The sequence below is a fragment of the Haplochromis burtoni genome, unplaced genomic scaffold, assembly GCF_018398535.1.
Source record: "Haplochromis burtoni strain Fernald_Lab_line unplaced genomic scaffold, NCSU_Asbu1 Contig_272, whole genome shotgun sequence".
In the NCBI taxonomy this organism is placed as follows: domain Eukaryota; kingdom Metazoa; phylum Chordata; class Actinopteri; order Cichliformes; family Cichlidae; genus Haplochromis; species Haplochromis burtoni.
Window position 1 is genome coordinate 179,823 of NW_024582633.1, and position 5,542 is coordinate 185,364.

Here is a 5,542-nt window from a genome sequence, read left to right on the forward strand (position 1 = left end):
GGTGAATATACAAAGAAAAGTAAACCTATTTTTACCATCTATTGTCCCATTTTATGCCGAGATAAGTTGCTGGCAGTGGATTTTTATGTATATTTTGAGCTGTAGTTTTCCTTATCTAGCTATCTGAAAGAGAAAAAACTGTACTTTGAAAAAGTTCTTTGAAATGTTTCCTCTATTACATTAACTTTTAGCTTTTGTCCAAGGTTGGCTCAAACAAAGAAAGCATGTAGTACCTCTCTTGAGCAATAGTTCTCCAGGATTTCTGAAAGTTTTTCTTTAGACATTGGCTGCTTTTTGACTCACTGTCAGTCCATTTCTTTTACCTGGCCATTTTCAGAGGAATGCTTTTTTTTTTGTCATTTTACAACCAATGTTGTGTCTACAGATAACAGGAAATCAATTTCAAACTGTATCTGTAGGCATTAAAGATATGCATAATTTGTTCCCATGTCTTCAGTTTAGAGTCTATGAAAATGCCAGCATGAACAGTTGACAGATATAAAATATTATTTTTGCATCAACAAAGTGATTCCAAAAGAGCTGTTAGCTAAAAACCTGTTGTGCAATGTATCCTTAAAAGGTTTGAGGAAGAAGAAGAAGACAAAGTTAGAAGTAACGGGACTAAAAATCTATCTGCAGTATCTGAAAGTTTCCTTCAGAAACTGGAAAAATCCAGATAGGCGTGAGAGATACATCTGGTCCTTCAGTTGTTCCATCTATTGTTCACTGAAGCCTCGTCAGAAATGAATGATAAAAAGTTGAGTTATGACAAATAATACAAGAAATGGACTGAAAATTAGTGATAACAGGTCTTTCTGATTCAAATCATCATCAATATGTATAGAAAAAGTCAGAAGAGAGATACAACAATAAGTGTCAACAGAAATCTGTAAAACACGGCGGGGGCTGTGTCATGTTTTTGGGTTTTAGCTGCATTGTGGCGTCGGGGATCTTGGCAAAACTGACTAAGTTATGAACACAGAAAAGTACAAAAAGTACTTTGATTCACCGTACAAAAACATCTGGAAAGCATCTGATTGGTAAGGATGGCTTCATTTCTCAGCATGACAGTGACTCTAAACACAATGCAATGAAAACAAAGCAGGATAGAAAAACTCCTAATGTAACACAATCAGTTGTGAATTGGATTCCCAGAGCCTGGACCTCAACATTACTGAAGCAGTGTGGGATCATTTTGACAGAGAACAGAACAGAAGGCAGTCAACCTCCAAAGAAGAGCTTTGAATGTCATTCAAGAAGCCTGGAGAACTATTCCTGGAGACTATTTAAAGAAAAATACAAGATATACTGTATTAACATATATGTTTTCACATGTTTTTTTTAAAAATCCGATTTTCTATCCAAATACAAAGAAATGTAGGTGACTCAAAATTTTTGCATAATACTTAAAGTTAAGCTAGATTTCCCCAAATCATTAAAATCACTACCACCATTAATGTATTTCAATTAACTTAGTATTTTTATTATAATACAACTTTAATCAGCAAGCATAAATAAATAAGGGCCCACTGTCAGTTTAGCCTATGAAGTTGCTTCAGTCAGCAATCTTCCAGAACACAGAGGAAAACGTGATTTATTATTATAACAAGAAAATTGCATCTCTGTTTGCTCACCGCTTCGGCTGAATGGTGTTTAAAAGCTTTCTTATCGATCAAAACTACTTGTACTTTGTAACTATATGTTAATATTCTTAGTGGAGATCACTGCTTAAAGCAACTTCGGGCAAGAAGATGGGCTTTATTACATAAACATTTTCTATTCTTAAAATCCTGAAAGTTAGAAATATAGTTTGGGGTGTATTTGGAAATTTGAAGTGAACCAAGAAAGGTAGAGTGGATTTAAAAATCTTCAAAACTGTGGAAGTTTTAGATGCACGCAGCTATAAACGACAGTTTGACCACAAATCTAATTAACTAGTTTATTTATTGTCACAAGAATTATTTGGTTAATGGGGGATGCTAGTGATACAAACAGGAAGTGCAAAGGTCACAGAGGACAAAGTGGAGCAATCAGTAACTACCAACTGTAGACCTGCGCCATTATGGAGCAAGAGGCAGTTAGTGACTAGAGGCTGTAGTAACTACACACAGCCTGTTTCCTGACAGTGCATGTGGGCCATGAGAGCTGGGGGGGATACACCTTTGCTTAAAAAAAAAAAAAAAGGAAGCTTTTTCCAAGATAAGATTAAAGTTGTCAATGAAAAACAAACAGACTGCCTGCAGCCTCATGTGAAGTGGGAGCAACCGACTAAAATGTCCCAAGCCTCAGTCTCAGGCCGACGTGTGGATAAGGCCTGAGATTACAAAGGACTTCCAAAGTTTTTAAACGTGTGACTGTGGCTTGGTGGCAATAATTACACAAGTACAGATGACAAGATTAAGTACATAGGGTATGGCTGATTGCTGAGAAAGCACAGAATCTGCTGAAAACATCTGCAGTTGAAGAGCCTGGTGGGCAATGGGTCACTACAACTTTTGATTAGCTATATCTTCATGTAATCTCTAATCATCAGAGAGGAAGGAATCTGTACTTGAGGCAAAATACAATATTTCATCTCAATTTTCAAAATAAAATCAATAAAAACATGATGAAGCCACAACAGCTAGTCTTGAGTTTAGTGGAAATCGTCCCACCTCTATGAGAAGTTCGTCATTACTTCTGCTCATGTAACAGTTCCATAATTAACAGGTTGACAGCAAACAAGCCTTGTCTCATTTCTGTTGATGGTTATTTTGGGAGACTGTGAGCAAATTAGAGACTATAGAGGCTTTGACTACAAAGTGCAGCATGCCATTTACAATACTCTGGTATTAACAGGATGCGATAAACAAGTGAACTGTCATGACACCAACCAAAATTCCAATAATCTGTAGCTACTGTAGCAGTCTATTGCTGCTTCTCTATGGGTCAAGACAGGCAATTGGTATCTGAATAGCTTTCAGGAACTATAGCTTATTAGTTTAAAAAGGGATCCACGTGGATCCACTTTGTCAGGCTGTGATACACTGTGCAAAAACCAATTCAAGTCCATTCTGGTGGCTTTTTGGGCCATCATCTTTTTGTCTCATATTTGATTACCACTTTTTGAGCAGCCATGGAAACTGGTCAAGGAGTAGCTTCTCTGTCTTCTAGTCCCACCTTTGCCTTCAGCCATCAGCTTTTGTTCTGGTCAACTGTTTATTTGTTTGTTTTTCCTGCCTTTGTTTGGACCGCAGATTTCCTGTGTAAACTCAAGGAAACTAGATCTCTTTGCAAAAAAAAAAAAAGAATTCCCCTTCCAAGGTGTTTGAATGCATCTTATTGTGATTTTTTCTCTCTCCATATGTTTGAATAATGTACCAGGAATAAGTGATTAAAAGATATCTCAAATTGAAGTTGAGGGGAATATCTGCATGCGATATGTTTATGGGGCACACAGTTTCCTTCTCTGTCTCTTATTCTCATGTATTCTAATATGTAAACATCCCAGTAGGTTGCAGGAAGTCATAACTTGCATCTCTGCAAAATAGTTTTGCATAAAATAGACAAAACATGAAAACGTGAGCCACTTGATTAAGACCGTGCTTACACTACAGCAAATCCTCTCCTCAGCCATTCTTGCAGCCGCACAACAACTATAATGCTGTTGACTTGTGGTCGCTCTAAATAAAAACTTGTACTTTTTCAGAAACTTAATTACTGTAATTTCAGACCAAAAATCAAATAAATCTAGTTTTATGCTCTTGAAAGTATGCCACTGTTTACTGCTCATCCAAATGCATTTACCCCTCAAAAAAACTATGCATGCAAGTGGGATTCACTGCAGCCAAACACAGAATTCCTGCAAGCATATAGAGCTGGATCTGTGGCTTGACTTTGCGACATGTTCAGTTATTATTTGTCCACTGAACTGAAAGTAAAGAAAAACAAAATATAAGTGGCTGCATATTAACAACATGAACAGTATGAAAGATCTGAGGGCTTCAGTTTCTTTAGTTCCTAAACTTGCTGATCCTATCGACACATGAACTGCTCCCCCATCACCCAAAAAAGGTTTTACATTACGAAAAAGTCAAATGTCACATCATCTGAGATAGTACCTGGAAAGTATGACAGGCATCTTTATGATCCACTTAATAAAGTAATGCTCCCTAAAGTGTTTTGTTTTAATTTTTTTTTTTACAACACCACCATAAATATCTCATTATCCTCTAAATGCAAAGAGATATGTGACTAAAACAGGCTTGAACATTCAGGTCTAGCCAGTCCAACATTTTTGAACTCAGGCAAAAAGGCACTTCAAAAACAATTAGTTGGCTGAAATTCTATCGATCGGCTCTGGTGCCGGGCTAACAGTGGAAACATGCACGCTGTCTTCCTCTCACGTGTTGTGCTGTAACTTGTGCTTTCTTGCTATTTTTTCCTTCGCTTTTTGGCCTATTCTGTCCTATTTTCAAATCAGTTTTAAATGAGGGAGGAAAATATGGACCAGAAATAGATCAAATATCTCTAAATACATCTAAAACTCTTAAAATGAGGACTGATGCTAAAATGAGACACATCACAAATAAAGATAAGAAAGAAAAGTATTTTAAGGTTTCTTTTTTATAGGGACTAATTGGCTAGAGTGAGATCATGTGATACCTCATTTAGATAAGCTTCAATCTATAATATGAAAACACATGCAGCTCTGATGGACAGACAAGCGACTGTGGAAAAGGGTGACATGAGTGTGATCCACTTGAGCTCACTGTGTTGTGAGAAGAAAGGTTGACCCGCTTTGAGCTCCCTAAACCTGTTCTTACTTTAGATGCTGTCAGACTGTCAGAGCTACGTGCTGGTCACTGGGCCATAACCCTGGTTAGCCAAATATATAGTGTCAATTTGAATAAGAGCATGAGCCATAAAGGTGATAGGGCATGGAATTAAATTGATACAAGCTGTTGCATTTGTGTGTCATGTTTCCAAAGCCTCTCTAAAATATGAGCACTTTTAAGATTCAAATCTTTTTTAGGACTCATCAGTTAAAACCATGTCATAGTTCATGCATTAACATGTGTGAAACATAAGTATACTTAAAATTATTATTACAGTGATCAACCTTTTTGCATAACTTTGAGCAGCACAAGCCTGAATTATCCACCCATGCACCTGTGCATGGGTGGATGGCTAAGCAACAGCTTTTTGGGGTTATTAGGCTGATAGACTTACCTTCCATAAGTCTTTGTGGCGAGAAGGACAAACGAGTTTGTATCTACGCCAACTTAAAGCTTGTACTTTTGAGTTGACTTACTTAATCATGTGCAGCACAGAAGTAGAGAAATTTAAAGGTGAGCTTTCTTGATTACTTAAAATAAAGACCAAAGTAAACTTTAGGTAAAGTCGACAAATCTTATTCAGTAGGTTTCACCCCCTAAACTAAGAGTTAAGGTAAGAGTTAAACTCCCAGGAGCATTTGTCCACCATGCTGGAGGGACTAGCCCGTCTCTGCTGGAATGGTGGGGGCTGCTCGTTTAAGCCAATAAGCAGCAAGCAACGCTAA